The 10,264-nt window shown below is 38.3% G+C and overlaps 1 pseudogene; it reads left to right on the top strand.

The window, feature by feature from the left end:
• Nucleotides 1-1,926: 1,926 nt before the first annotated feature.
• LOC107738536 (uncharacterized) lies at nt 1,927-9,431 on the top strand (annotated as a pseudogene).
• Nucleotides 9,432-10,264: the final 833 nt, after the last annotated feature.

The following is a 10,264-nucleotide window of genomic DNA, read 5'->3' as shown; positions in this document are numbered from 1 at the left end:
GGCTCCCAAACTCTGGAATAGCCTTCCTGATAACGTTCGGGGTTCAGACACACTCTCTCTGTTTAAATCTAGATTAAAGACACATCTCTTTGGCCAAGCATTCAAATAATGCATCTCATAATCTTGTACTGCAGTTATATGTGATCAAATGCACATTATTATTCTTTAGTTTGGGTTAAACAAATCAATTTTGCTTGGTTGGAACAGCAGCTACGCTAATTATGTCCCTATTTGTTTCTCTGTTTTTGCCACGGGATTGACATCCCGTGGTAACTAGGGTTTACACAAGCTTCAGTCTGGATCCAGAACACCTGAGAAGAGATGATGCCAACCCCTCAGAGGACCTCAGATGATGCCAACCCTGAAACAACATGCAGAACTACCACATTTTGCTGTAAGTTTGATTGCATCATATAATAATTGCTGTTAATAGTGTTCATCGTCTGTTTTATTACATCTTAAATTGATTTTTCCGTACATTTCTGCCATATGTACATTAATTGACAGTCACCACTGATAAGCTACCACTAAATATTGTAGAAACTTAATTTGCTGTAAAGTTGCTTTGCAATGATTTGTATCGTGAAAAGCGCTGTACAAATAAACTTGACTTGACTTGACTTGACAGTGACGCTGTCAAGTACCTTGTATCTTGCTTGTAGAACAAAGATGTTCGGAGTAATCTTGATTTGAAAATGCATCAAATTAAACAAAGTTGTAATTTCATCTGTCATTTCTTCACTCATTTTCACACAGCTGAGTCATAGCTGAATAAGTCGTGAAGTGCTTGTAGCCTCCAAGGGTAACACATATCAAAATAAACAGCAGGACTCACCCTTTCAGATGATGCTAGTGACTTATCTGTACAACGAAGTATGGTGGAGTAATCTGGTTTTGAAACTAGCACCAGTCGTTGTTGTTGCATAATATACTATTTCATATACAGTACATACATATTTTTTCAAATTGCTAGGTCATGGATTGTCCCACCATCATGGTTCTGATATCACCAGATTACAGACAGTCTTGTCTGTATCCATATCTGAAAAGATATCCCCCCTAACATCAATATCTTTTGAGATAGATATACAAATATAACAATTTAACAGATGCAAAAAATAGTTTTCTTTAATCTGAAAGCTAATATAAAACGTATACAACAAATATCATGTCAAATTATGGCAGATCTGGAGAGCCCTGACTGTCCTGAAAAAATAAACATATAGCATGTATGGCTACCTCTTACAATAGACTTCATACAAACCTGCTGTGCAAATAATGGCAAAAATAATGATTGTCCCAAAAGATTAGTAAAGCTACTCATTTGAAATGGTTACCATGTTTCAAAGTACTTATATGGACTCTACAAACAAACTGGTACCAAAGAGATTGTGCCACCTTAGGTGGTACCAAATTCTGGCTTGGCCCATGGACTAAATATTTGTGATTATTTTTAGATAATTTTATGGGTGATACACAATGCACATATCCTGAAATTGAGTCTGGAAGTTTGTTCATTTCTCTATTTCTCTTTGTTGTTTTTTTTTTGCAATATTTTTGTTGTTGTAGTGGAAAAGATCTAATGGAATTCTGACCTGAGTATTGTGGTATTTAACATCATTCATAATTAATTGGGAATGTACCATGACCAATTAAAACAGATTGAGTTGGTTCATAGTTAATTAAATGAAGTGTGTGATTTGTTGATCAGAGTTTATTAGTTAATTAACGTTTTTAGTGGTACATTGTGGATGGATTAATAATGATTAGTCATTATGAAGTTGTGACGTGTAAAGTATAGAGATTGGGATAACATTTGTACAGGAGCATGTGGGGATGCCGTGTCAAATGAGGTCAGCAAGCCATGTCTGCGTAAAAGAAAGGTAAGTGATGCTGCAAGAATGTTCCGCAACCAAGAGTGATCGGATGAGATACTGCAATGAAAGTGAGTACAGACAGAGAAAACTGAAGTACCAGAAATCAAAATACTTTAATTACCCTGTTTACATGAAGAATAAAATTGACTATACCAAAACAAAATATTGTGATGACACCGTTTACTGGAAGAATAAAATTGACTATGCCAAAACAAAATACTGTGATGACACCATTTACAGGAAGAATAAAATTGACATAGCACAGACTTCATTTTCTATGCACAGTATTTGTTGGAGCTTGATCAAGTTGTATCTAATGTTTCAATTGCTTTACGCAAAGGATCTGACGAGTTAACTAATAGAAGTAACATCAGATATGCTAACAAACCCAGACTTGTTGACAAAATATTGAATTTCGATGAAGGATACAAGTTTTTGAGACCAATTCGTGGGACGTTACCATATTGGCAATCTATTAAAAAATACCTTTTTGCGCTCATAAGACATCTAGGCATTCCGACTTTCTTTGCATCTTTTAGCTCTGCGGATCTGAGATGGTCTGAAATGATTAGTCCCTTACTTAAACAAGAAGGGAAAAATCTAAATGCAGATGAGCTTGACTGGTCTGAAAAATGTGGACTGATTAGACGAAACCCAGTCACTGCAGCAAGGATGTTTGATTATAGATGACATTGTTTTCTGAGAGATGTAATCATGTCTTCAGCTCAAACGTTTGGGAAGATAGTAGATTACTTTTATCGTGTAGAGTTTCAACATTGTGGATCTCCTCACGTTCATTGTCTGTTTTTGGTTGAAAATGCACCAAAGTTAAATGAAGACAATGATGCTTTGGTTGCCAGTTTCATTGATCATTACTTCACTTGTGAGACCTCAAGAGAGGATGAAACTGAACTGTTTGAGACTGTCAACAGTGTTCAGAAGCACAGTGTCAGACATTCAAAGACATGTCGTAAGAAAAAGACAGTCTGCAGGTTTATTTTTCCACGACCCCCATCTACCCGTACCTTTATTAGAAGAGGTGGTAATCGAGACGATTTGAAAAGCAGTGATGGAAGAGACGCTACAAGTACAATTTTTGAGAAAGTCAAAAGAGCATTAACAGATTCTGAAATTAATTTTTATTCAACAGATGCATTTTTTGAATCCATTGGCATTAATCAGGCTCTCTTTGAAAAAGCATACAAACAGTGTTACAAAAATAAAACTGTTGTCCTTAAAAGAAGTCCAAAAGACATCAGTTGAACCAGTACAATAAACATTTACTTTGTGCCTGGCAAGGCAACATGGATATCCAGTATGTCACCGATGCTTACACTGTAGTGGTTTACATTATTAGTTACATCTCAAAAGCAGAACAAGAAATGGGACTGTTGCTGCAACGTGCACAAAATGAAGCCATGAATGGAAGTCTTGAAGCAAGATCATCACTAAAAATGCTTGGGAGTGTATATCTGCACAACAGAGAAATGTCTGCTCAAGAGGCAGTATATCGACTGTGAGGTATGCACTTGTAGGAATGTTCTCGAAAAGTCCAGTTTATTCCAAGTGGATTGAACCCTGTAAAGATGAGTTTGCCTCTTCGTGTTCTCCAAAACAAAAATGATCAGTCTGGTGAAGAAACCAGCTTTTGGATGACTAGTCTGGTTGACAGGTACAAGAATAGACCAAACACGCACGAGTTTGAGATTCAGTGTTTTGCAAGTTTTTGCTCTGAAAACAGGATATTGTCAAAATCAGAGGTTTCTTCACAAAAGTCCTCAGAAGGCAAAGTGATTAAGCTTAACAACAACTGTGGTTATATGATGAAGAAAACTCGAACTGAACCTGCAGTTGTCAGGTATCCAAAATTTTCACCAACAAAAGATCCTGAAAAGTACTATCATTCATTGTTACATCTTTTCTTACTACATTAAAAAGACTGTGAACTCAAGCCTGAGAATTTTGTCACTTATGAGGATTTCTACAACAATAATGCTGTGAAATGTGGAAGTAATGTGACAAAAGTAAAATGTATTGTTAATGCTAATTTAGCACTGTTTGATAAGGACAGTAACAAAATAGATCGAGCTCAACAGCTTTTTTGGGCAGGGTGTCAATTTGGAAGATGCTTGGGCTACATTGTGTTCTGACACGGAAATGGAACGTCATGAATGCATAGAACTAAGGACGAATAATATAATTCCTGATGAAGATGATTCTGAGCCTTCTATTCCAGATCTTGTAGCTAACCCTCGAATTCCATACAGTATTACAACCAACCACACTGGGATGTCTAGAGACGAGGCGTTAAGTTTACTAAGATCATTAAATGCACAACAATCTGCAATATTTTACAAAGTGCGGAAATGGTGTCTAGACAATCTTCTTGGACAAAATACTGAGCTATTTCTCTTCTATTTCTCATACAACATTGATGCTGCCACCATCCACAATACTTTTTCAATAGGTGCCAATGTCAAACTGCCATATCAGCTCCTAAGTGATGACGAAATCAATTCACTACATGCAAAAATGGGATGTTTGCAGATTCTGATCATTGAAAAGATGTCCATGGTTGACCATCACCTTTTGTCATATCATCCCCTTGGAATTATAAGGTTCTCTCTGACATGTTTGTCAAAATTGAGTTATTCACATATTCTTATTCTGTGACAATTTATTTACATTATGTGATCGATTTTTTTTAATGTTGTGTACATTTTGGGACATTAAAAAAAAAAAAAAAAGATCTACACAGTCGAATGGAATGCAAAAACTGTGAAAATCTCAAAACTACTCGGAATGCAGATAGAACCTTATAATTCCAAGGGGACGACATGTTCATGGGAGATTGAGACAAATTAAGCAAACTGGTGTGTACTCCCTTTTTGGAAAAGTCAGTTTGGTCTGTGTTGGCGATTTTGATCAACTTCCGCCTGTCAGAGGAATTCCCCTGTATGTTGATACAAAAGGAATTAATCTTTGGGATAACAACTTTGAAATTGCCAAACTAACACAAGTTGTCAGGCAGCAAGATGCATCGTTTTCTGAAATGTTAAATCGTCTTAGGTTCATAAAAAGAAGGAAATTCTAAGCCCAAGTGACATTAACGTGTTGAAGCAACGTGAAACTGGTGAATAATGTGATGACATTCACCTACAAATGCTCAGGTTGATGAATACAACATTCAGAAACTTAATGAGTGTTGTCCTGAAGCAATCACTATTTGAGCTAGAGATTTTGAGAGAAATCCAGAAACTGGAAAAATAGAAATAAAAGCTGGATTTCATGCAAATGTTTTCAACTCATGTTTGGACAAATGTGTTTCCATGGGTGTCGGAGCAAGAGTAATGTTAAAGAAAAATGTTGATGTTTCTGATGGACTTGTCAATGGAGCCTTTGGCACATATGTCCTCATGAGCAAAAATCAAAAATGTGGTGGTGATGATGATGATCATAATGATGATGATGATAACTTCCCATCGGCTGTTCATGTGAAATTTGATGATCGAAATGTTGGTAAAATTCAGAAATCGAAGCAACAACAGAAATTTCCTTCTTAACACACACCTAAAATTCGGATGCAACGTTTTTGCATTCGAATGTGGATTTTTATTTAAAATTCGACGAATATTTGAAATTAATTTTTTTTTTGACAGCCCTAGTTCAACATATTCAAGTTCATGGACAGCTAATGAATGCAGATTGTATCTGTTTAACTGAAACGTGGCTAAAAGTTGAAGACAAAGTACAGTTTTCAGGATTTATGTTTAAGAACAATCCAAGAGCTAAATGTTATGTAGGGTTTTTCAACTCAAAAAGGGAAATATTTATGACGAATTATAACTGGTTATGATTCATAATAAATATTTAGATTAGATCTTTGAATTAACTGTAGCAGTGTTTGAAGTCAGATGGGGGAGATGATAGTGGGGGGGCTGGTTAGAATCTCCTTGACGGCGAGGAACCATTTGGCAATTTAAACCCCCATACAAACGTAAAGTCTCTGACCAGAACTGTAATTTATATGCAAATGTCAAAAGGCTAAAAAGGTCTCTTAAGCCATAAAACCCCAAAGATCATGCATGATTCTACGCAGACGCTACAGTTATGACAACAGCACTCCACTTTTCACTGATTTAAAACAACAAAGATGAGGTGGAGTCGGATTGTTCTTTTGTGAAAGCATTCATTTTAATGTCATCATTCCAGATCCTTGCAACTTGAAATGTCTATACTTTGCAGTTCCACATATACGTTTGAATGCTGCTTTGCTGTACAGGCCTAATTCATATCCACTTAACATGTTTCGACAAAATATGTTGCATGTTATTGATGAGCTGGAGAAATATGAAGGAAAGAACGTAATTTTAGGAGACTTCAATGAGGACATCTTGACATCATCTACAATTGGAACGTCAATGGAACTATATGGATGCAGTCAACATGTGCAACATCCTACAACTGAGAGAGGTACGCTGATAGACCATGTCTATGTTAAAGATGCAGAATATTTTTTTGTTGAAATTGTGCAAACATATTACAGTTACCATCAAGCAATACTTTTTTCAATGAGCTAATAATTTATATTTGTGGCATGTACTGAAACCAGTATAACTGCATTATATTTTTCTTTTCTGTGCCCATATTGTGCAATGATATTCACTCTGATATTCCAACTGGCTTACAACTGGAGAACAAGTGTACAACTGGGGAAGGTGTGTTCTCAGACTATATATATCTAAATGACTAACTTATAAAAGTTCATGGAGCAGAGAATCACATGTTGGAAATATCGGGGATAACTTCAAAGCATTTCAGAAATCTGAAAAAAATAATGAATGTAACATGAACTGCTTGATAAAAGTAAAGTATTTACACAAACAAAAACAGTTTGTGAGTAATGTAGAGTCTCTTAGCTTACCTTTTTTGTCAGTAGTGGACATTTCTATAGGAGTTTGTGGATCTCAGAATATCATCAGTGGTTATCAAATTGTTTCACAAATCTGAAAGTGTATTGTTAATATATTAATTTTTGCTTAAAGAGTGAGATTAAGTTTTCCAGACATTATACAATTAAATTTACCTTTTTATCAGTTGTGTGCTTCTTTATAAAAAAAATGTTTATGGAGCAGAGAATCACATAATGGATAAGGAGGGAGTTAAAAGTATAGTGTACTGCAGAAATTTGGAAAAACAAAAATACACCAATCATGGAATATTAACTGCTTGGTAAAATAAGTGTTTACACAACAAAAACATTTTGCAACTAATGTAAACACTGTCTGTACACTCACCTTTTGACAGTAGTGGACTTTTTTGTAGAAGTTTGTGGACCTTAGAATATCAACAGTAGTTATTGAGTTTTGATGCATAAACCTGTAAAATGTATTGTTAGCAGGTGAAACAGTGCTTGAAGAAATGAGTCAATTCAAGTTTTGCTGATATAACACTGCTACATTTACCTTATCAGTTGTTTTCTTCATTATAGAAGTTCATGGGGTATATAATGATGTGCTGGATGGGGTATAGAATCTCATGTATGGTGGAAGTTATAACTTCAGTGCATTTCGGAAGTCTGAAAAGATTACATACTTTTAACATGAAGTACTTAATAAACATAGAGTTTACTAAACATCAGCAAATAATGTTTCAACTGCCTATTAGGTTATCTTTTTGTCAGTGGTGGGCAGTTGAACATGGGTTTGTGGACGTCAGGTTATTGGCAGTAGTTGCTGAGTTGTGTTGTTGAAAGTGTGTTGTTAATTGGTTAATTAGTGCTTGAATGAAACTGCATAATGTCTGTAAAACTTAAATATAAACTATTACATTTACCTCTGTATTGGTGGTGCGCTTCTGTATAAACATTTGTAGAACTTTGGATGTTACAGCTGGCTTTCATTGTGGTTTGAATATCTGAAAATATATGGTTAATGAATTTAGCAATGCCTTTAAAAGGGTTGATTAAATTTCAAACAGAAAATGTTTATGTAACCAGGCACACCTGAGTCAACTTACCTTTTTTGTGGGTTTTAGTAAATCTTAACAATTTTTGTGTTGTTCTATTAACTTAATTATGATACATTGGGAGAAAACTGGATGGATGCAGGCAGTCTTTGTGGATGCTTCCTATGATGTTTGGAAGCATACAATTATGTTTGGATGGCTTAGGATATGCCAGAAATTAGATTAAAAACAAAATACTTTAGTAATGTAATATATACTTGAAGTCAGGTAAAAACTAGAAAAAAAATATCTTAAAAGTAAGGAAAGTTAAACAGAATCAAAACTATTCTAAACATAAAGCTGAATACAAATTAAATATTACAATAACCTTGGCTGGATGAAGCTTTTTAGCTCAAGAAAGAAGATCAATTATGGGAGATGTAGGATTGTGAGCGACAATCACTGGATTGGATTTGAGGCTGAATTGACCGTACTCCGTGGATCTTGGAATCTCAGGATAGTGTTCACATGGTATGGACACAAAAACAGAACAGACAATACAGTGATACACTTCAAATAGACCGTCATTGATGACATGGAACATCTGTATGTCACGATCTCGGTGGGGTCTGCTTAGGGTTTGTGTTCATGGAGCACATGGCCTTTTGTTTTGTCGGCTCGCCATGTGCTCTGCTCTCATCATGGTGTATACCCCGCCCCTCTTGTTATCCCTGTTAGCTAATTCTCCCTCCTCACCTGCACCCTGTTTTGTCCTCATTATCTTCCCTTTATCTTGCCCTCGTCTTTGCTGTCTTGTGTCAGTCCATAATGTGTTGTTCTGAAGCTCATGGTGTATACCCCGCCCCTCTTGTTATCCCTGTTAGCTAATTCTCCCTCCTCACCTGCACCCTGTTTTGTCCTCATTATCTTCCCTTTTTCTTGCCTTCGTGTTTGCTGTTTTGTGTCAGTCCGTAATGTGTTGTTCTGAAGCTCAGATCGTCTCGGTGCATGTTGTGTTTTCTGACCCAGTTTTGTTGTGTTTATTTTTCTAGTCTAGTCGGTCTGGCGTTCCTGTTTTTGTCACCCTCTCCTTTTTACCCGCCTGCCCCTCTAGGACTCTGGTCGGCTCTCTGCCTAGGCTCTCTCTGATCGTATGCCTGTCTCTTCACAGCAGCCCCTTCCGATTCCTCTCTGCCCAGGCTTGGCACTGCCTCTGGAATTCAGCGGCGGCTTTCAATTGTCGCCTCGCCGCCTCTCTTCTCCGTTGGCTCGGCAGAGGCTGGTCTGACCTCCGCGCTGATCAAGCTGACTGTTTGCTGGCGGATTTGCTATCCAGCTGATTTATTGACGGAGCATTTTCTGTTATCACAGTTTTCAATAAACTTTGAATTTTTTGTTTCACCTGCTGTTGGATCCCGGTCTTGTTTCTGACAGTACGGACTGACCAAGATGGATCCAGCAGGTGAGGAGTTTGTTAGATCGGCCATCGCTCATCAAGGAGCTCTCCTCGGCCACCAAGCCAGCCAGCTCTCGTCCACCACTCAGGAGGTTGAAACCCTCAATGCCCAAATGGCTGAATTAAGCGGCCGCTTCCCCGAACTCCAATAAGACGTTCTGTCATCCTCCGCTTCAGTGGTCCCCCTGTCTTTCTCACCACGACCGCGAGCCCGAGACGCATGCCAACAACCCGCCCTTGTATGATGGAGATCCGAATTAATGTCGGGCATTTTTATCACAATGTTCGCTGGTGTTCGCGCTGCAACCACGCCGATATGCTACAGAATGGTTAAAGGTTGCTTTTTACGTCATTACTCTGCTGACAGGAAAGGCTCGCAAGTGGGGGACTGCCGTTTGGGACGCTAGAGCCCACTTCTGCACTGATTTTGAGGAGTTTCGCTGTGAAATGACAAGACTTTTTGATCGCTCTGTTAAAGGAGATGAGGCTGCATCCAAACTAGCGCGGCTCCGTCAAGGAGGCCGTTCCGTGACTGAATATGCCATTCAATTTAAGACTCTAGCAGCTTCCTGCGATTGGAATGAGGGAGCACTGCGAGCTATGTTTCGGGAGGGGCTTAACTTCGAAATCCAGGATGAGATTGCTACCCACGATCCACCCCAAGACCTGAAGGGCTTTATCAATCTGGCCTCCGTTTGCGTCAGCGACTCTTGGCTCCCCGCTCGTCCTGGGGGCTGGAGGAGACCTAGCCTTTTAAGAGCCACCCACCACCTCAATCGCCCCTGGCTGAACCTGAGCCCATGCAGTTGGGGCGACTTCGATTGTCTGCTCAAGATAAACAACAAAGGCTGGTTCGGGGCCTCTGCCTCTACTGTGGAAAGCTGGGCCACTTTGTTCAGTCGTGTCCTTTAAAAGCCAAGGCCCACTAGTCAACCGGGGAGTCCTGGTGGGCGTTTCTCCTCTTATCTCCCCTCAGTCACGCACC

This window comes from Sinocyclocheilus rhinocerous, unplaced genomic scaffold, assembly GCF_001515625.1.
Source record: "Sinocyclocheilus rhinocerous isolate Xijiao unplaced genomic scaffold, SAMN03320098_v1.1 scaffold1786, whole genome shotgun sequence".
NCBI classification, from domain to species: Eukaryota; Metazoa; Chordata; class Actinopteri; order Cypriniformes; family Cyprinidae; genus Sinocyclocheilus; species Sinocyclocheilus rhinocerous.
This window is presented reverse-complemented; position numbering and strand designations above follow the sequence as displayed.